We start from the raw sequence: 23,490 nt of genomic DNA, 5'->3' as shown, positions 1-23,490 counted from the left end.
TAGCAAGTCTTGGAGTCTCTCTTATGTAATGTCTCCTCCTTATTCGATAGAGTTGATGCTGTATGAGCATCGACTGCACTGAAGGGATCATCCAATAGATAAATGTCAGCATCGTTATATACTGCTCTAGCCAACTGAATCCTCTGTTTTTGTCCTCCTCTCATATTCAATCCTCTCTCCCCAATCTCTGTCATATCTCCATGAGCAAAACTCCCTATATCCTTGTCTAACGCACAAGCTTTTATTGCCTTCTTGTATTGAATTTTGTCCATTGGTTTCTCATAGAGTATGTTATCTCTGACAATACCACTCTAAATCCAAGCTGTTTGTGCCACGTAGGCAACATTGCCATGTACTTCAACCTACACGTAGTCCAATCAAAAAGTTTATGGAAGAATTTATGTACATAGAAAGCAAAAAAGTTGCATCTACAATCTTGTTGAACTATGAAATGGTTACTTTTGCTCAAGAAGAGTAGTTAATGTTCAACTTACATCTCCTGAAATTTTTGGGATTTCTCCAAGAATTGTATATATCAGAGCAGATTTCCCTGATCCCACTGAGCCACAAATTGCTACCTTTTCTCTAGTTTTAATGTGCAGATGATGTGACTTTGACGTTTGGACAGTGGATTGGGATCATCTATGGCAAGTCAATCTATTCACTTTGACTAATGTATCATTGTACTTATGGATTTATCTCTCTCTGAACATTTGATATTATCAAGAAGAAAAGATCTGTGGGTTTTCCACCTTGTGGGGTTTTGCCCTGGCTTTAAGCCTTTGAACTTTGATGTTCTTTCATTAGTTACTGTCATATGATAATGGTTAATGTGATTGCTAATGAATTAATGGAATTAATAATGAGCTAATGGATTAATGAAGTAACTGACCTAAGCAAAGAACATGTTAACTCAAAAATTAACAGCAATTCATTTATGGCGTTTGCCTATAAAAAGACATTTAACAAGTTCTTGGCTTCCCACTCAATAACTGAATTATAACATGAGGCAGAAATTGTTTCAGCTATGAAATGTGAATGTTGTGTGATCCTGCATGGTCATGCCCTTACTTCAAGCTTCAAATTGGATCCATAGACATTGTCTCCTAATACTTTGACAGCAATACTAGTCTTTTTGGTATGTGTTGTATTGGATGTTCAAAGCTCTGCAATCCACTTGATGTAGAGAAGTAACAACCTGCGAAGGAAAATGCAACAACCGATATTACATTAGAGGCTCTATAGCCAACATTCAGCTACACTTTCATGTGCCAGATAGCTAAAAAACAGATAAGCTCTAATTTAGCAGTCCTATATTACCTCGGGGAAATGGAGCAAAAGATTTTCCACATCCTTCTTTCAGGACATTTGGCTCATCAGATAGTACAAGGTAATCATCAGCTGCAGTGCCCCAAAAGAAAGGCACTGAATCGTCAGTATCCTAGCAAAACAAATAGTTATTGGTCAAAAGTCAAGAAACCCACAATTTCAAGGAATGCTTAATATTTTATATGGGAACAAAATATGTTCAAATAAATACTCAGGGCACCATTCTGTTATTGGGAAATTGGAAGTGCAGCCTATGATAGATCATATGAGCAGAATTTTCGGGGTAACAGGTGCCAGTAGCCCATATGATTATAAATAACTAATCTTCCCCCTTCCCTCTCCCAAAACAAATAATTAGAGAAACGTTATGGGAAAAGAACTTAAATTTATTTCAACGAAGTAGGAATCTGGGAAAATCTTGGGAAATTGCTTTAGCACGTTTGCAAAGGAATACAAACTATCAGACTGGAATCTTAAAAGTTTTCGGCAAAGAGATATATTTACAAGCCAAACTCCTATATCATGTACCCTATTAGAAAAGCAAGTTGAAAATTATTTCCAAGACTCAAGACCAGATCTCAAGAATTTAGAGCAATCCATTAAAACAGAAGGTCGGGCTGAAAGATTGGGATCCGATTTAAATCACTGTTATGTTTCAAGTAAGTGGTAGTCTTATTTTCCTGCATCAGTGGGACAGCTTGCGTCGATTCAACTAATTCTTCTGCTCAATATCTATCTATGAACATTTAATGACTAGGAGAAACCTAAAAGAGTGATAACGAGAAAACATTACGCAATGTAGAATGACTTAAAAAAATTGTTGTTATTATTAATCTGTATTCTACAAGCAAGCAATTAACACGTATTACTTGAGCTCAAACCATAGTTGACATGTCTTTATCCCGACATCTAAGTTAATGAGTTAATGTTAAACGGGGTAATTTCTAACTACAAGAAAACATGAGAATGATACACAGGAACTAGAGTATCAAATTTTTTAATATATAAAATTTTTAAAAATAAATATTATAAAATAAAAAACTAATTATCATTTTTCAAAATAAATTTGAAATTAAATTGTACCATTAGATCTCCTCACACTTTGAACATAGTGTTACATAACAAAACATAGTGTTACATAACAAAAGGTTTAATATCATAATCAATAGCAACCCAATTTTATCGAGTATCTAGAAATGTATTTGGATCTACCTTGGTTGACAAAATTATTCAAAAGACAAAATACGTACTGCCATACATTAATTATTTTATATATATCTGTGCTCTCTGGCCCATGCAGGTTAAAAAAAAGACAAATATATTGAGTTTTCAACCTGGATTTCTATTTTCCCAAATAATTAACTCATTTTTATCATAAATTTTATACTTAAAGACATGGCACCAACTGTTTCTATGGTCATAAATCTGGGGCGCATTATCAAAACCTTCTGAAATTGAATTAAGCAAGTCGGAAGCTTACACAGGCCACTGGCGTTGAGGAGAAAATCCAAGTAGCTAAACTTAAAAACTGAAAACAGAATCAGCAAAAAGGCACCTATCTGCTATCTCTGAAGTATATCTAATGACTCCACATCTCTGGCGTATTAACAGTCGCAGCCACCTGCTTCACCAGATCTTTCAGGTATCTATGCACAAAACTTATTCTAAGAGTAGTTTGTCCATCTGCTGGTCAGATGATCCAGATCTGCAATAATTTTACAAGATACCAGCAATGACACTCTCATTTTCAACCTGAAAACCACGTACGGACGTCAGAGACTGTACACAAACAAAGAAAGGCAGAGGAAGGAATCAAGGAGATTTAGTTTGCAGATACCTTAAATGTTGTGCCGCAGAGCTCCTCCTCCATGGCCGGAACGGCTGTCACTTTATTTTTAGGATGCTTGTAGCTTCGCAGACTCAGAGCGCTCGAGAAGAAACAACCTGATTAAAAAAAGAGGAGTGAGGGGAGTATTTACACAGGATATGGATGATCTTTCTTCTCTGCGATCTGGTCTGGTTGTGCCGCTGCGGCCGACCACTAGAAAGGGCTTGCGCTAATCTAAAGTTCGAAATTGTGCTGTTATGATCACGGAGTGTCTCTTTGTGATGCAGTTACATGAAGGGAAAGCAACGGGCGCAGCGAGTCCCAACCGGTCACCAACCCATTCAAATCAACGGCTGAGGATAATCTAGTCGTCTAAAAAAGATCTAACGGCGTAAAGTGATGACAGAGAGGCAGTTGGGAGAATTGATCTCAGAGGGAAATGCCTTACGGCGTAATAACTAAGTCAATGGCGACTCATCCACCGGGGGCCGATATAGACACGAATTATATATTTATAATAATTTAAATTAATTATTATTTTAAAATATGGTGAATTATATATCTATAATAATAAAATTAATTATGTGATTAAAAAAAATTAAAAAGTTAAATATTGATTAATATTAAGTTAGTTTGTTTGTTTTTGGTTTTTTGTTTTCTTTTTAGTTTTTTTTTTTGTTTTTTAAGGGTTTTTGGCAGTGCATTATATTAGATATCATTTTTTGGGATTTATTTGGGTTAAAAAAGTCACTCATCTCTAACTATTTCTAAGAGAGATACTCGTAAATGACTAATTTCTCATAATTTTTAAATAGTCCGCTTAACACTCATTACATCAGATAAATAAATAAATAACAAATTAATTAATTTATATCTATTAATTAAAAAGAATACAAAACTATTTAAAAATTTAAATAATTAATTATTTCATTATTAATTAATAAATTAACAATTAATTAATTCTTTATTAATTATTAAGTAATGAATATATGACTAACTTTAGGTTTGACCATTGTCATTTCGAAGATCCACTCGCAGTCGGTTCACGAATTAGCGAGTAAGGGAGCAAGCAAACCCAAAAAAAATTGAGGTTCATCTAAATTATTTGACTAAAAATTATTAGCGAGTAAGGGAGCAAACAAACCCAAAAAAATTGAGGTTCACTATAAATAATTTGACTAAAAATTACATCGTCTTTTAAAATTAAGATTAAAAATGTAAAAAGCCATTTTTAAATATTATTTCCGTGTGATTTGTCACGATAACAAAAAAAAAAATCAGACATAGAGAAAACCTATTACCTAACAATGCCTCAAAAGATTTAATTTTATTGTGAGTGAATAGGGTAATGAAATGAGATTTGGCTCGGTAAATTAACCCTTAAAAAACTCGGTATAATCGTTGAAAATCCTCAATCTCTCAATGCCCAAACCTATTCAAACATCTCTCACAATCTGTTTTAAAAAAAACCATTAGCTAACAATGCCTCAAAAGATTTAATTTTATTGAGTGAATACGATGATGAGATTTAGCTTGGTAAATTAACTCTTAAAAAATCTCTCTTTCAAAAAAATATTCTTTACCATCAAATTCATTTTTTATTTTTTTTTTCAGAGAGAAAATCCATATATGGTCGAAGCCCTCATGATTACAATATGGCCGAAGCCAGTCAGAATACGGCCGAAGCCAGAATACAATAAGGCCGAAGCCAGACAGAATACGGCCGAAGCCGGCTGATACGGCAAAGCCGTCACATATCGCCGAAGGGGGGACCTCCGCAGGGTTCGAACACGGCTGGGGGGAGCGAAAGCCATCCGCCCCAGCCGTCATATCATGCATGCTGGGTGCAATTCATTACAATTTTATCCTTCACCATCCGTTATTTAATGAACATACAATTATATCCATGCTAAAATCTCAATTAATGTATATACAATTATATCCATGCTAAAATCTCAATTCATAAATTCAACTTTTCGTAAATAATATTATATTTGTGAATTTTATTTAAATATGAAACCAATATTTTTTGAATATAAAATTTAAATATTATTTTATTTAAATATAAAATAAACAATATCAAACACACAACGGGTTGCGTTGGGTTCAGCCTTTTTTTCTATGGTCAGAAGTGACTAAGATTAGGGTTATTGTGGAATGTTAAAAATTAGACTCTTTTTTTTTAACAAGGTCGGGTAGTTTATATATTACCAAAAGCTTTGATGGAGCAAACTCCTATTACAAAGATTGTATCATGAAAAACCTCTAAGCCACGAGATAGGAATGCAGTCTCTTCTCCTAGGCTTGTATTCAAGACTTCATGAGTTTTTATGTGAATTCTACTGTACTGTCTAACGAACTGACCTACTAGAAATAAAAATTTACAAGTCATGAGCTCTGTGTCAAATTTTCAAGGCTTAAACACTAAATGCTCTTGATTTCACTGGTTCTTCTTGTCAAAATTGTCCAAGTTCTCTCCTTTATTGGGTTGGGTACCATGTGATTTGTATGCTTGTTTTTCCCATGTCTCTGCTTTCAGCTCCAGATTTTGTTGTATATCTTTGATTTTGTGTTGCTTGAGATGCTTCTTCTTTTGCTGTTGATGTCGAATTTCCTTTTTGCATAAACTGGAACCGTTGGATGTGTCAACGGACGAGGTTGTCAGAAGATTAGAAGCCAAGGTTAAATTGCAGAGATTAGGATTAGTGGTTGTGCGAAGGGGATAAACCAGAGGCGCTGATGGGAGAGGAGGCTGGACAATCCATCGCAGCCGTCAATGACTGAGATCGACAGTCATCGGGCACGAACAAGTCCGCAAGTTAACCGAGCAGAAGGGCAGGATTATACGCGGAGGTGGTATATCGGGCAAGTTAAAAACCATAAGTGGTAAAAGGGAGGGGTCACCCGATTCCATTGATCGGGTGTCACAAAGCATTATAGGAGAGAGATAAAACCGCTTTTTGGGTGGGTAATCTCCATGGTTGATGACTGCTCGAAATCGGTGAGAGCTGTCCGATCCTATGTGTACAGGTCGACGGTGTGGGTGGTTCACGCAGATTTGGGTGGACGGGCTAAACAACGACCGTCGGATCGAGCTCCCAATCGATGATCCTGATTTGATCGGAAAGGGGAGAGCAACACTACGGAAAGGGTTTTTGGGTGCGGGCCCAATGGTATTAATAGATGCAAATGAAAAAAAATTTGAAGTCCGGATGAGGCACAGGTAAATAGAAGGGTGGGGACTTAAGATGAAGTCTGCACGCTGTGAATAGGAAACACTGATGGGTATTAGAAACGACAGGGGGTGTCACACCCCTACACCTGCGGTAGTCTTCCAACTGCTTGTAGCAAGGTGCGGCACCACCGAATGCTTTCTTTTCACCAATACTAACATTCATGGACTACGCCTACTTTCACTTTAACATTACTTAGCTTGTGTTTCGCAACCAAGTAAACATGCAATTATCCTTTATACTTAATGAAGCCCATACTCATTCATTATCCATAGCAATTATAACAAGAACATCAACAATTGCAACAAGTATAAAGGGGAGGGGCAACTCCCCGTAATGTGAGTCTGCCCGACAATATATTAAGAATATTAGTTTACAACATACAAGTGTACCTTGCCAAAGCAAGTCTCACACTTAGCCAAATATTACAAAGAGAGGCAACCCTGCCTTTTACAATCATGTGCACCTCTTGCACGAAGGGTAGTGCTCACCCGAGCCGCTTAAATCCCCTTGCCAAGTCCTACACAATTTTGCACATCTACCGAACCCCGGGCACACCTTGCCCACACCTCGACCGGCTTAAGACAACCTCCAAGTGCACCTCCAAGTAGTGCGCATGAGCTATGCGCGCTCATGCGCAGCTCTACCCAAAACTGCGCACTCCTTTTCCTCTCAAGCTATGCGTAGAAGTGATGAGTGAGTTCGAATTGATATGTTATGAGCTCCAACGCTCATACACTTATACCTTTTCTGCGTGGGTTACATGTGGGTGCTAGCCCCTTGGCTGACCCCCAAAATAGTCATAACGCACCCATAAAGGTCTCTTTCCAAGTCGGCTTGCCCTCACCGCAAGCTCCCTTCCAATCGTTGTATAAAGCGCTCAACACTTCATCGCATTTCAAAAGTGTCGCACCATCGTTCACGGTTTCGTCGCATATGACTCGCACAAACGTCGCATTTCTTCCGCACATTGTCGCACGCCCGTTCGTCGCGCGCCCGTCGTGCGCCCGTGCACCTGCCCGCGCGCCCGCCCGCGCCCTTGTGCACGGCAACTTCGCCCGGCGCCCGCCCGTGCCCTCGTGCACGGCGACTTCGCCCGTCGCACCATCGCTCGGAGGCCTTACAGGGGGGATCTTGGAGACCAAAGAATCACTATAATAACATGAAAAGTGGGGATTTCCTTGCTGAGATTGTTGCTGCAATTTTTATGAATGTACCCTCTATTCTTATTGTGCTCTATCTCAGCCTAAAACTTGCCTTCGATGAGATAGATCGCAATGTAGTTCTTGTGACTTGGATCCGTGCCTTCTTTCCTGTTGTTGCTCGTGCGAGAGCCTGGAGTTTCATGCTTTGTCCTTTGCTTTCCCATGTTTTCCTGGATGTTGCTACAGTGTTGTGTCCTTTGTTGATTTGTAATTGTTGTTTTTTGATTGATTGCTTTTCTCATTGTGATTTTCCTTTGGATTTGGTTTGCTTTAAAGATAAGGCTTTTGCTGGTTATTAAGGAACTAAGCTATGGTATTCCTCCTCATTTTCCTGAACAAGCCCTTCATTTTTTTTCACTCCTTGGTTTGCAAAGTAATCTGCCTGTTGATTGTGAATTATCAAGACATGTTTGTAGATTCTATCACCAGAGCCTTCCAAGTTCTTCTTGATTCTTATAAAGATTCTGTTCATGTGCTCATTGCTTGGTTTTTGTTTCTTGCCATTGCCTCTATTATTATGGCTGAGGCTCCTATTATGATGGGATTTTGGATTTTTCTTTTTTTTAATTATTCTTGTTCCCATCAACAAACTATATGCTCCTGCCTTGTTATTTGAAATTTGTCCCAAGCCCCATTCATAAGTGACATTTTCTTTCCCATCAGGATCGAGGATTATTCCTCCTGCCCCTGCCTTTCCTGGATTATGCTTTGAAGCCCCATCAAAGTAAATGCAGTATCTATTCTGATTTTTCCTCCAGTTTGTCAATTCCTCTTCACTCATTCTTATTTTCCATATACCTCTTGTGCTTGTCTTCCTCTATCCTCTTTGCCCATTATTATTTATTATGGCTTTGCTTAGTCAGGTCTACTCTTCCTGTTGAAGGATTTGATTGTCTATTGGAGCTGTTCCTTTGACATTGATTATTTCAGAGGTTAGACACCAAGTTTTTGAAAGGGTCTTCCCTATCCTTGGAATTTGATTTTTGAAAATGCACTTGTTTCTTGTCAACCAAATTTGCCAACATAGAACCACTGGAATAAATTTCCATATCCTCTAAATTGTGGCTTTTTTCTTTGTTGTGTATGGGTAGGCTTTCTCAAAGGTCTGAAGAAAATCCGGCAAGGGATTTTCAAAATTTATTCTTATTTCCATAGGACTTATCAGCTGCTGCCAACATTCTTTGGAGAAGATGCATTCTTGGAAAAGATGTTGAATATTTTCTTCAGCCTGCATGCATAATGGGCATCGTGTTGGACCTTGAAAGCCTTTTTTTCTTAAGTTTTTACTGGTCAATATTCTCCCTTTTAAAAGAGTCCAGATGAACATTTTTATCTTAGACAAGCTTTCTGGTTTCCAAGTTATTTTCCAATAATCTCACTCTTGTTGATTTGATTGTTCTTGAAGGATTTTGTATCTAGTCCTAACTGTATAATGTCCACCACTTGGGTCCCAGAGATATTCATCTTCCTCATCAAGATGGATTGGAGTTGCCCCTTTTAAGAGCTACCTGATTTTGTTCCATTTCCCTTCCAGGTCTGCTAGAATTGCTGAGATTTTCTAGTCTTGCCACTCCTTTTGGTTCCATAAAGAGATTGAATGTAAAGTATTAAAGCCTTTACCTTTCATCCACTCTTGTATGTCTTAAATTTCTGGATGGGTCTGAAGTGGTTATTTTCCCATGATTCTTTCCTCCCAGATTGAAATTGTTTTTCCATTGCCTAAGATTTTAGAAATGTATCTATTCATTAATGGAATTGTTTTTTTAACTAGCTTCCAAACTTGGGTACATTATCTTATAGGGATATTTCCCTTAAGCAATCTTTCCCTGGTGCCATCCATATATTTTGATAAAAGAGTCTTTTTCCACTAGCTCCCTTTTCTTGTAATTAGTCTCCATATTATTTTCATTCCGAGTGCTGCATTCATGAGCCCAGGTATCCATATTGATAGTCCTCCTTGTTCATAAGGAAGAACTAATTGCTCCCACCTAACCAGGCTAAATGTTTTGTTTTCTTGCTTCTCCCCCTGCCACAAGAAACTTCTTAAGATTAACTCCATTTGTTTGTGTGAACTCGCTGGAGCCATGATTATTGCATATTGGTAGATAGGTAGTGCTGCAAGGAGTGCTTTGATTAGTATTACCTTTTCTGCCATATTCAACCACATCATACCCCAGCTTTGTATTTTTCTTTTCATTTTTTCAATTTGCTTAGTCCATATTTATGTCTTCATGTTCTCTTTTGAGATTGGAAGTCCCAGATAGAAGAAGTGTGTCCATTTTTCCTGTACAGGGATGTCTAAGATTTGTGAGATCCTTTGCATAGTCCTTGGAGGGGTATTCCATCCATATATCTTGCATTTTTCATTGTTTAATAACCCACCTAATACCTGTAAGAAATCATCCAGAAATTTTTTGAACCTCCTTGCTATCATTGTTAAAGCCCCTCCCAGCAGCAATGTATCATCAGCAAAAAGTGAGTGGTTTATTGTTTTAACTCCTTTTGCTATTCTGATCCCTGTGATGCTTTTTTCCTTTCTTTGGTTTTCCAAAACCCCGCTTAAATTTTCTGCCATTATAATATATAGGAAGGGAGAGAGAGGACAACCTTGCCTAAGGCCTCTTGTGCTTTGGAAGAAGTCACTGGGCCTTCCATTTATAAGGGGGGCAATCCAAGGAGTAGAAATGCATGCCTGTATGACTTCCCTTATTTCTCTTGAGAAACCAAGTTTCTGGAGGACAACCAATAGATATGGATGGTTGACCTTGTCAAAAGCATTAGCCATATCTAGCTTAATTATGAGGCATTTCTCTTGCCTTAGCATATTGGAGTGTACAACTTCCTGTACAATAAGGGCATTATCTATGATTCGCCTGTTGGGCATGAAACCTCCTTGGTTTTCAGATATGATTATTGGGAGTACTTCCTTGATTCTATTTGCAATTATTTTTGTTATTATCTTGTAAGAAGAATTGCATAGATAGATAGGGTGAAAATTGTTGAAATTTGAGCGGTTTTCTTCTTTTGGGATTAGAGCAAGATAGGAGGATTTTGTTTTGCCTCCTATTTTTTGTTTTTTGAAGAAATTCTTCACCATTGTTAAGAAATCGTTTCTAATGGCATGTCAATGATATCTGTAGAATGCTATTATGAAACCATTTGGCCCAAGGGCTTTGTCTGGATGCAGGCTCCATATGGCCGCCACTACCTCTTCTTCTGTGGGATCCTTGCACGTTGCAGCATTTTGTTCTTTTTTTTTTTTTTTGTGCTTTAAAATATCTTCGCTCTTAGACATTTCTCCATTGGCTGATAGTAAGTTTTTAAAGTGCTGATAGGCTACTTTTTTTAGTTCCCCCGCACCTCTGACCTCTTGGCTTTCAACTTGAATTTTTTCTATCTGGTTTCTTGCCCTTCTTATTTTCATTGTGTTGTGGAAAAATGATATGTTTTTGTCCCCTACCTTGAACCACAAACTTCTAGATTTAAGTCTTTCCTCTTCTTTTTCTTTCCTATTTTCCCTATATATTTCCCAGAAGATTTTCTTCTCTCTAAGGTAATCTTGCTTGCCTTCTTCTATGTTTTCTTTTTCAGTTTGCATGCTCTCCATTTTTTTGTTGTAACTCTTTTTTCTTTTATTTTTTATTTTTTAATTTCATTTGCTCTTGCCCATTCCTTTAATTTGGTTCTTGCAGTTTTAATTTTGTTTCCCAGATATACTATGGTGATCATGTTACTCTTGGCTCCCATGATTCCTTGACTATTTCAATAATTTCTGTGTTGCTGTCCTGTTGTCTTATATGGGCTTAACCCAGCTTCGAATGAATTATTTAGCCAAACAAATCTCGCAGCTACCGGCCCTTTGGGCAATAGCCCCCGAAGCGCAGATTGAGGTCTCACCCGAGGTAGCAGGGGAGGGTGCTAGAACCAGGTTGCTACACCCTGGGGATGTCTTGGGTATGGTTTGTGGCTCGCGCGCTGCTCTGCAGCCTCGCGCTATGCTAGATCCGCGCAGATCGAAATACCCTTATCGCGTTTATTACAAATTGAATCACTTATCACTAGTTTGATCTAGTTAAAATGGTCTTTAAGCGAACATTTATTACTTTGGGTTACTTCACGCATCAAGATTAATCCAGTTCACATGTATTCAACCGTAGCGAATGCAGAAATCATAACAGTTCATTTATCATGAAAGAGTAAAGTCGCAACCAACACAGAATTTAGAAGAAACTTATCTTTATTATCACTCTTCCACAATACATCTAGATCCACCCTACGCACTCAGCTGTAGGGGTCCGCACACACAACTATGGTCTTTCTAGGCCTCTGCACACACAGCTGCAAAGCCTCTACCTTCTACCCTACTCCCTCGACAGATGCTTCAAGATATTGCCTTCAAGGACCCATTACATTTCATCTTTTTCCCAAGAACTACTTTCCCTCATAGAGCCCTGCTCTGTTTATACTTTCCCTTGGCCCGTGATCCCTCCGAGGGCCGACTCTATTACTATTTCTTTACATTATTTTTGGGCGAACAACCCTTTGACTCAACCTACTATAGTTCATGCTCCGGACTTTCCGCGGAGTCTTTGACCCTAATATTACCCCAAAATTCCAGGCTTCGCAACCCATACTCGTTCTGTGGGGCTTGTGCTACCCAACAGTCCCCCAACACAATCATCGTCACTTGTCCTGAGTCACTTACTACCGTGGCTAGACGCTCAGTCTTGGCTTCGTAGTTCACCTTTCGTTGAGTGGCGCTCGTCATCCGGCTCCTCCTACTTTGTCTCTTGCAACACTTTTTTGGCTTCAGTGGTTCTACCATATCTCGCAACCGATGATGCCCATTCTGCTCTGCTCGGTTAACATAGAACACCCCCTCCGAGGATTTTAGCGTGAGCGGGGGAGCCGCATACAAGACCTTCTGGTACCACCGTAACCCTTTCTGACCGTCGTATCTCCTCTTCGCACCGTCCGCTGCAACTTGTGTCGCAATTTTGCAAGACCCTAGCTGCTGTCTGCCGGATCCCACTCGTCGAGAACCATTAGAGGCAACTTATTGACTGCATCTCCACCCATGGTCACCGTCTTTCCATCCTTCTGTTGTTCTATTGTAACGTGCCATCCTGCTCCTATGCGGGGCGACGACATATGAACCAATTCTACTTCGCATTCCCTTTTTTCCGATACATCCCCTGCTAGCGATGCTGCAGCCTGCAGGATACCCGCAGCTGTCAATACCAGACTCCTTAGAGAGTCCTGCCCCTTCTTCAGCTAGATTACTACCTTCGGCCGCATGTCGGGTGCAGAGATGATGAACAACTCCATTTGTATGTTTAAAGCGTAGGTTGCCCAGCGAATTCCCCATGGTGATTTATAAGCCATGCAAACTTCAAATGCCTAGATTGCCACTCGTTCCAGCTTGTGTAACCTTCGCGTGTGAAATTTGGGGTCGATCATTTCATATCTGGCTCTTAATTTCCCGTCGCTCGCTCCCTTTTTCCATAATGTAGCCATCTTGTCATGAACAGTGGTATTAACGGTCATCATTCCTTAGAGCGGCACACCCGCGTGGCTCTGTCTGCGGAACCACGCCCCTAATTGTTTACCAATTGTACACGTACCCTGATACTGACACATCTTTTCCCCAGACTGCTTTATCGTCCCTCGCTCTCTTTCAACTAGTCGGAGCAGTGAGACTCTCTATGGAACGGTTAATCAGGCGGTCGACCTACTCGTATAGAGCTTCAGGCAACTGCCATTCACTCTTCCTGGGAAGGGGTCTCCATTGAGCTTAGCCAGCTGAACGGCGCCCCCATCAGTTACTTCTTTAACGACATAAGGCCCTAACCAATGCATATAGAGTTTACCTGGGAATTTTTCGAACTTACTGTCATATAATAATACGAGGTCATCCTTCTTGAACGTGCCCACCTTGATATGGCGATCATGCCATGCTTTCTTGCACTGTTTTTGTACCTGCTGATGAAATCCCGCTAGAAATTATTCTTCGTCCAATTTGTCGAGTTGTGCGAGCCTTTCATCTAAAGCCCCACGATCCTCCCCAAACAACAAATAGCGCGAATTAAACAACCACCCCGGAAACTCTAAACCACCGGCGGTCCAGACTGAACAACAATTGCAGGCGGAAAACCACAAGAACAACAGAAACCCTGTTCCAACCATGGATTCATGTAGGCAAGTAATGGCGGACATGAGCTCAACCATGGCGGACATCATGCGCAGGTAATGGAGCCCTCCCACGCCATCGTCGGCGGAGGGCTTCGAACAAACACCGAACCCGAACAGAAAACCCACAGGCAAACCACACATCGCGACGTAAAGGCGGAAATGAGCGAGCGGGAGGTCGGCAGTTGAAGTTTTAATGCCTGACACGCTGCACAACAGGTGGCAGTCCACGCTGGACGCATGTCGTACAACGCCGCGTTCTGTCCACGTGCTTGTAGGCCAGGTGGAGGGGAGGGCGCACAGGTAATGGCGTCCCTCCCCTATTTAGGTAATCAGATTTTGTTAAGCTCACTAAAAATAACATGGAAGTACATAAAGGTTTTGACAGAGAGTTAGTGTGAGAAAACCCAATATGGAAAACAACCATTTCACAAAAGCGCCTTTTGACTTAGTAACCTCATATCTAATATCAAGTTCCGTAAACCCTTCATCAAAATCATTTGTTTTAATAAACTCAACGGTTGTCATTAAACTTGATTCGTTTTATAATGATTAACATATCTCCAAATTAACTTCATCTTTTAAAGGGTTAAAAGAAAAATGCCTCCCCATTCAAATTACAGTGGTGTTTTACCTATGTGATTATCGTTTAATTTAGAAAGCGTTTACCATTGTTCAAGCTCGGGGAAATTTTCCCATACTTAATTTTAATTATTATGGTAAAAGTGATAAATTATTAAAATTATAAGAAATTATGTTAATTGATTTTTTTAAAATAATTTTTTATATAAATTGTAATTAATTAAAATAAATAAGTTTTTTTTACTGCTTTTTATTACAGAAACAAGATTTTGAAAAATGGTAATTAATTTTTTTTTGGGTCACATTGGCTTTAATAGACGTTAATCATCATCATCATTATTATAAATAATTTTTTATATTTTAAAATATAATATAAAACATAATTTAAATTTGTTAAAATAAATTTGTACATTTTAAAATATTAAAAATATTGAAAAAAACACTTTTAACTTTATGAGAGATTTTTCGGCATAAATCACAAGATATTTCATTTGTCGATGCGTTTCGAACCAACTAGTGTGGTTCATCTTCAGGACAAGTTGAATGAGCAGATCAGGCTTCGCATATTAAATAGATAGAGTAGAAACTCCAACGGCTATAAAACAACTATAATGACAACAGCTCGATTTGACTGGATTAGTTAGGACCAGATTAAGGTTATAACCATTATTTAATTAAAAAGTAACTTTGGTTAGTTAGATTCTTATTAGAACAAACGTAAATGGTCCATTTATAATTATAAATATATAGAAAATAAATTATAACCAAAACTAATATATGTGAATAGTCAGTTAGTTATAAAAATTATTAAATATATAAATATACCTAAATATCTAGATTCAAACATAAGTCAAAGGGGTTGTTCCATATATTAATATATAAATAAATATTAATTTTTTTATGAACTAAATTAATATTAAATAATAGCTATTTATAGAAGTTCAACAAATATATATAAATAATAGGGTAATTTAAGGTTATGATAATAGAGTAATCTAATGATATTATAAATATATATATAAATAAAATAAATAAATCTAAATTAATAGTAAGTAATCCAAGTTATTAAATCTAAATATTAGAGTAGTTAGTTATAAAAGTTATAAATATTAGGGAAATAAATAAATAGAGGGTTATATAATTTTATTAAAAAAGATAAAGGGACAGCTTATACCCTTAAGATTCTAAAAATATATTAAGATAAAATAATTAAAAATAAATTAATTTTAATTCAATAGTTATCTATAAGCTCGAAGGCTATTTAGAGGACGCAGGATGTGATGGCATTTACATCGATAAGCTCGAAGGCTATTTAGAGGAAGCAGGATGTGATGGCACGATCTTAGCTGGGATAGTCGTTACCCTTCTTCTCTATGCTAACGATATTGTTCTTTTGGCAAGGTGCCCATCTGATCTTGATAAGCAACTCAAGCTTCTTAAGGATTTCTGCTCTACCATGGGTATGACTGTTAACACTGACAAAACAAAAGTTATGATTATCAAATCCAAGAAGGACACTTACGCTAATTTTATGTATGACAATAATAACTTGGAGGAAGTGTATTCTTACAAGTACCTAGGAATTGATATCCATCACAAGCTCAACTAGAACCATAGCATTGAGAAAAGGATTAATGGGGGGTGGAAAGCTTATTTTGGCCTTGAAAATAATTGTAAAACAACAAACCTAGTAATGTGGGATAAAAAGAAGTTCCTCTTTGAAACTTTAGTCACTCCTGTTATCTTATATGGCTGTGAGGTTTGGGGTTGCAACATCTCCAGAGAATCATGGAGAAAGATTGAGCAAATCCATAAGCATTTTATAACTTATAACCTGAAAATTAAAAGTAATACACCCTATCCTATTCTCCTTATAGAAGTAGGTCTTTCCCCTATTGAGAGCCTAGCTATGCTTAGGTTTCTGTTGTACAAGCACAAACTCAATAACATAGACGATCACAGACTTCCTAAGCTAGCTTTAAATTCGAGCCAAAACCACCTAAGGCTCAATCGAGGGTGGCATAAAGACACAAGGGCCTGGTTAAACTATTGGGAGATCAACGAGAATGATGCATTGCAAAACATAAATAACATTAAAGATATTGTTACTTCTAACTTCAAAGAAAAATTGTGGTGTGAGAAAGATTTAGTGGCTAAAAGAAAATTAAGTTATTATAAGAAGGTCATCAACCCCACCCTAGAAGATCAAAAGTATCTCTCTATTTTAACTAGCTCAAAGAAGAAAATTAATATAGCAAAGATTAGAACGAATTCTCATGAGCTCCATAGTGAAACAGGTCGTTGGGCAATTCCTAAAATGCCATGGATGGAAACGATCTTCCATATATGTGAGAATAGGAGCATCGAGGATGAAAACCACTTCCTCTTAGAGTGCCCTGCGTACAACCATATTAGATCTTAGTTTCACAATCTTTGTTACAATACTGACCTTCCTAGCCTTTTACAATGTCAAAATTATAGTGAGCTCGGGAGGCTTCTCTCCAAGCTTTTTGAGCATAGGAATAAAATCTTAAATCAAAATAAATAATTTGTTTATTTAGGTCCGATAGATCATTGTTTGGTCTCAGCGGACGTTAACCATCATCATCATCATCATCATGAAAGTTAGTTAAATATATAAATATTAGAGAAATTTAAGGGTTAGAAAGAAAATGCTAATATTTAAAATTAAAGGTTTATTTAAGGGTTAAAATAATCAAAGATTAATTTCAAGCTTATTTTCTTTAAGTTATTAGCATGAATAAGAGCTACTACAAGAACTTCAAGGAACAAAGGCCCCAAGGATCAGGAAACTAGGGGAAAAGATCTTAAAAGACAACAGGAAAAAACAAAACAAAGGGAAGGGAAGGCAGGAAGACCATAACTAGGAGGAGAGGGTTGGGACGCAACAACTACTGATCCTCCAGCCATCCTCTCTTTTAATTCAAAAATTGATAAAAATTATTGAAATAAGTAAAATTGTAATATCAAATATTAATATTATATAATTAAATTAATAATAATAAATTTACTTTGATATTACAATCATATTAGTATATGAAATACCTTTATTTATAGAAAAGAAAGCCTCGTCTCTCAAAAAAATAATTTAATTAATTATTAAAATTTATAAAAATATATATACTCATTTTAAATTGTTAAAAAATATTAAATCTAATGCATATTAAATTTGGAAACTAATGCATTCAAATTAAAAATTTAATAAAATTATTACAATAATAAATCAGCGAAATAAATCTTGAATATTTTAAATTGATTATGAATATCTCAAAATAAACCAGATTTTCAAGAATAACAATTAGATTTTTTTTTTTGAGGTTTTATAGACCATATTATTCTTAATGGACATTAATCATCATCATCATCATAATCATGATCATGATTATAATCATAATCAATAAATTGGTTAAAAAATAAATTAAAAAACTCATTATTGATAAGTAGATAAATCATATTTAATTTATTAATTGATTAATTAATAATAAATTTATTAAAAAATTAATAATTAAATAAGAATGTTATTTATTAATTAAAATGATTAATTGATATTAAATTTATTAAAAAATTAATAAGTAATAAAGATATTTATTAATTAAAAATAATACAAAAATAATTAAAAATTTAAATAATTAATTATTTCATTATTAATTTAAAAATTAAAAATTAATTGATTATTAATTATTAAATAATTGATTATATTACTCAAGGCGGTTCCACCATTGTCATTTGTACGATCAAAATTCATTTCAGCCTCTTCACTAGCCATTATTTAATGATCAATCAATTATATACATACTAAAATCTCAATTCATAAATTTAATCTCTCCTTAATTTTATATTTGCGAAAATAAAATTTAAACATGATTTTATTTAAATATAAAATCAACAATACTAGAAACGCAACAAGTTGGTTTGGGGTCTAGCCATCCTTTAGTAGTCCGAACCGACTAAGGTTGAACTTATTGTGGAATCTTAAAAATCAGATATTTTTAACTTTAAAATTAAAAAAAAAAAATTATAAATATAAATTTATAAATATAATTATTAATGATATTATTAAATATAATAATATTTTTTAAATATTGTTTATTAATTTAATAGAAAATTAAAGTTTTAAAATTAAAATATAATTATTAATATACTATTGATATTGAATATTTAATTTGTATAATTTAAAAATTTCAAGAATTTTGGAGAATATTAAATTTGTTTAAATTTTTAAATTTTAGACAAAACAATTGATGATGATGATGATTAACATCCACTGAGACCAAATTTTGGTCTATCTGATTTAAAGAAACAAATTATTTAGTTTGATTTAAGAATTTATTCCTATGCTCAAAAAGCTTGGAGAGAAGCCTCCCGAGCTCCCTATAATTTTTTGACATCCTAAAAGGATAGGAAAGTCAGTATTGCAACAAAGATTATGAAACTGAGATCTAATGTGGTTGTACGCGGGACACTCTAAGAGGAAGTGATTTTCATCCTCGATGTTCATATTCTAACAGAGGTGGGAGATCCTTTCCATCCATAGTGTTTTAGGAACTGCCCAACGACCCGTTTCACTATGGAGCTCATGAAAGTTCGTTCTAATCTTGGCTATATTAATTTTCTTCTTTGAGCTAGTTAAAACAGAGAGATACTTTTGATCTTCTAGGGTGGGGTTGATGACTTCCTTATAATATCTTAATTTCCTTTTAGCTACTAAATCTTTCTCACACCACATTTTTTCTTTGAACTTAGAAGTAACAATATTTTTAATGTTATTAATGTTTTGCAATGCAACATTCTCATCGATCTCCCAATGGTTTAACCAGGCCCTGGTGTATTTATACCAACCTCATTAGAGCCTTAGGTGGTTTTGGCTAGAATTTAAAGCTAGCTTACGAAGTCTATGGTCTCCTATGTTATTGAGTTTGTGCTTGTACAATAGAAGCCTAATCTCTTGATAGGGGAAAGACCCACTTCTATAAGGAGAATAGGATAGGGTGTATTGCTTTTAATTTTGAGGTTATACGTTATAAAACGCTTCTGGATTTTTTCAATCTTTCTCGAGGATTCTCTAGAGATGTTGCAACCCCAAACCTCACATCCATATAAGATAACAGGAGTGACTAAAGTTTCAAAGAGGAATTTCTTTCTATTTGACATTACGAGGTTTGTGGTTTTACAATTATTTTCAAGACCAAAATAAGCTTTCCACCCCCAATTAATCATTTTCGCAATGCTATAGTTCAAGTTGAGCTTGTGATGAATATCAATTCCTAGGTACTTGTAAGAAGACACTTCCTCCAAGTTACTATTGTCATACATAAAATTAGAGTAAGTGTCCTTCTTGGATTTGATAATCATAACTTTTGTTTTGTTAGTGTTAACAGTCATACCCATGGTAGAGAAGAAATCCTTAAGAAGTCTAAGTTGCTTATCAAGATTAGATGGGCACCTTGTGAGAAGAACAATATCGTCAGCATAGAAAATAAGGATGATGACTATCCCAGCTAAGATCGTGCCAACACAACCTACTTCCTCTAAACAAACTTCTAGCTTATCGATGTAAATGTCAAATAGGGTAGGGGAGAGGAGGAAACCTTGTTTAACTCCGATATTACACTTAATATCTTTCAGCCACCCCTCATTTCTCTTTAACTTGGAAATTACATTCTCGTATAACCTTCTAGCGGCAGCTCTCAACTCGAAAGGAACCTTTAAATCTTCTAATCTATTCCATAGGTTGTTTCTAGGGACCGTATCGAAAGCCTTTCTAAAGTCCACAAAGCAACAAAAGAGATTGGATTTATCATTGTAGCATTCCTCCACAATGATCCTAATCACAACGAGGTGGTCCGTTGTTGAGTGTTGCCTTCTAAAACCCGCTTGGCCTTTAACCCACTTGCCTTCACTTTCAAGCCATATGTTGAACTTCGTTTCCAAAATAATACCATATAACTTGGCTAAGAGAGGGCTGATCATAATTGTCCAATAATTAGAGGGGTTATTTGTATCCCCACTTTTAAAAATAGGGATAATGAGACTCTAAGTCCATGGTTTAGGGAACCCTTTCTTGACCACTTATTGTTGTTATTATTATTATTGGATTAATAAATAGTTAATAATTAATTATAATCAATAATTTATTAATTAATAAATAAATTATTAATTAATAAATGAATAATTAATTAATTACTCATATTTAATTATTATTTAAATATTAATAATTAAAAGGGTTTATATACCTTAAAAATATTGATCTCAAAGTTATTATTATTATCATTATCATTTTAATTAACATTAATCAAGTTAATAATTAATTAATTAATAATTAATTATTAGTTTTTATTATTATTAATAATTAATAAAATTTATATATATTAAACTTTTAACATAAATCCAAAATAATTGTTGTTGTTATTATTATTATTAGATTAATAAAATCCAAATATCTATATTGTAATTATAAGAATTAAAACGTAGATATTATTTAATAATAATAATAACAACGTTATTGTTATTTTTATTATTAATAATATGAAACTTATTTTTTGGTATGATTCAGTAGAAGCATTACTGTCTTGGCACCTTGAGCTTAAGTCGATTATTGATTCCCCAAATATTCGGGAATTGGACGGACATGGGCGCGATCAAAAATTTGACCGTGCCCATGTCCCTCCGATTCCCAAATATTTGGGGAATATCAACATAAGGATCTTCGTCTTGGCACAACCCCCGCTTTTTTCAGTTAGTGCTTCCAGAAAAAACGAACTTCAATACTCGGTGCGTGCCTTATAGCATGGAGGGGGGAGTACCTGGGAAAGCCTACCTGATGAATGGAATAAGTGTTTTTACAGTTTTTGGATCATCGGATTGGCCGGCCTTACTCACTACTGTCGGAAAATAAGGACGGGGTTGACAGGCATTTAGACCGGTATTATTTTTAGATTAAATTTTAATATTAATCTTGGTTGTTGTTATTATTAATTTACAGGGTTTATATATTGTCTTTTTTAATATTAATCTCAAAATTATTATTATTATTATTAATCAAATTAATAATAAATTAATATTTAATTACTAATTATTCATTAAAAATTAATAAAGTTTATATAACCTGAGTTTTTAATATTAATCAAAACTTATTATTATTATAATTATTATTAAATAATAATAATATAAAACAGAAAAGATTAACTAAAGCAATTGGTGTGTATTATAATATTAGATATTATATATTTATGAATATTAATATTAAATCTATACTAATAGGCTATTTTAACTATATTTATTAATGTCTTTGGTGATATGATTGATATAAATATAATGTGGTGAGTCTATAATTGATATAAGCGACCACATTTATTTAAATAAATATGGTGTGCTAGTAATATATTCCTAAGGATAAACAAATGAAATTTAGAGTGACTAGGGTGACAACTAGATAACCTACCTTTTAAGGAATGGAAATCACATGAAACATAACTCCGATGTTCGAAGGACCGAAGTGAATAGTAACATATATAATAATATTATTGCATTGAAATCTCTTGGCAGCATTATTACTGTAATGTCCCCAAAAAAATGTAAATATTTCATTTTACTGCAGTATGAACAAATTGAGTATTTAGTGTTATTACCTATTTTGAATTGAATAATATTTTTAATTATTGAAAATGAGAAAATGATTTAAGTATCAGCAGAACTAGTAACTTCTAGGAAAGGGAAGTTGGAAAAGATAGTTGCTGGAAATACAACCCTAACTACCTCCCCTAACTGGAAAAGGCTTCCAAAGAAAAGGAAGTGGGGGGAGGGAAAAACTGCACTGTTATGACAGGCAGGAAAGAGGGAATGGCTATGTCTGGTGATGACCAGATAGCGATGCACTGAGTGCGAGCAACTTGCTGAGGACTGTGGTCCTGCAAGTAAGCTAGGGGGGAGATTCTGGTCCTGAAAGACGAATCTCAAGGACAGGTGGTTGATTAGTAGCGGGAGAACAGAGGTGATCCCAGTCTTTGGAGATTTTCATAACTACGACATTCCAGGTAAGTGGAAACTCCTGGAAAAGACACTCTGTAGCATAGAATAAAAGAAAAAGAATGTGTTTTACTGTGTAAGAACATTATCTAGTGGTATGATGAATCTGAAGCCCACAATAGAGATATTACTTTTCTTTACTCATTAAGTATCGAGAAAACAAGCAATAGAGTCAAACTTAACTGGAACTATTCGTTTAAATATTTCTCTTATAGTAGCAGTTTACTTTCGGTGAAATTGAAACATTCTGGTTGTAGGAAAGACTTGCATATGTAAAAAACTCAGGAAATGGAACTTTCTGATCATGGAGCCAGTTTGGAAAATATCTAAAAAGAACTGGAAAACATATGCAACTGAAACATTCGTGAATTTTGAGATAACCTAGCCGAATAACTGAAATGCACAGAACATTTTGGAAGCAGGACAGATTTTCTTTCTTAAAAAAAAACAGAACCATCATGGCAGAGAAACAGAGAACCATTTTTATTGTCCATGTATAGAACTGAACTGCAAGAAGAGAATTTAAACTAAATTATTCTCAAGAGAATACCAGCGTGCAATGAGGTAAGAACCAAAAGGCAATGAGATTGACAACCCCGGTTTGAACCTCGAAGAACCACAGAGCGCCGAGGTGACTTAGAGGTGTTCATTAAGTAGTTTTTATAACCTTACTTACAAATCCCATAATCCTAGTGGGAGTCTCACTAAAAAAACCTAGACTCGTCCAAAACCCCCATTTAGTCTATCCGAGAGAATTTAACTTCAAAGCAAGAAGAATGAAAAAGCCAAGAATTACTTTGCAAAGAAAATAGGGACGATTTCTATTCATAAATAGTACAAAGTAGAGTAACTAAATAGGAAAAGAAAAATAAGCAAAAGGTCAGATTCAAGGCAACGCTTCAATAATCAATTCTAACCATTCTAAAACTATACACAACCAAGAATACGAAGTTCATGAACATTTGCAGAATGACAAAGATATATATGTATAAACCAAAATGGAATCCCATATTTAAGTGACATTCGGAACCATGACTTAGAACATAATAAAAATCCCACATGGTTTGTGACTCCAAGA

General features: G+C 35.5%; 2 long non-coding RNA genes across 2 annotated transcripts; both read right to left on the bottom strand.

Annotated features, from left to right (window-relative positions):
- Positions 1-160: 160 nt before the first annotated feature.
- LOC149204605 (uncharacterized) lies at positions 161-557 on the bottom strand. Its single transcript, XR_016251788.1, has 2 exons — positions 495-557; positions 161-362 (listed from the first exon to the last, which is right to left on the bottom strand). It is a non-coding gene; the product is annotated as an uncharacterized LOC149204605 (long non-coding RNA).
- Positions 558-2,764: 2,207 nt separating this feature from the next.
- LOC149204604 (uncharacterized) lies at positions 2,765-3,502 on the bottom strand. The gene is made up of 2 exons (XR_016251787.1): positions 3,167-3,502; positions 2,765-3,081 (listed from the first exon to the last, which is right to left on the bottom strand). It is a non-coding gene; the product is annotated as an uncharacterized LOC149204604 (long non-coding RNA).
- Between the last annotated feature and the right edge of the window lie 19,988 nt (positions 3,503-23,490).

This window comes from Pinus tabuliformis, chromosome 1_2 (genome assembly GCF_031772625.1).
Source record: "Pinus tabuliformis cultivar Carrire ecotype Pingquan chromosome 1_2, CPIR1, whole genome shotgun sequence".
In the NCBI taxonomy this organism is placed as follows: Eukaryota; Viridiplantae; Streptophyta; class Pinopsida; order Pinales; family Pinaceae; genus Pinus; species Pinus tabuliformis.
Note: the sequence above shows the minus strand (reverse complement) of the source record. Positions and strands in the feature narration are given on the sequence as shown.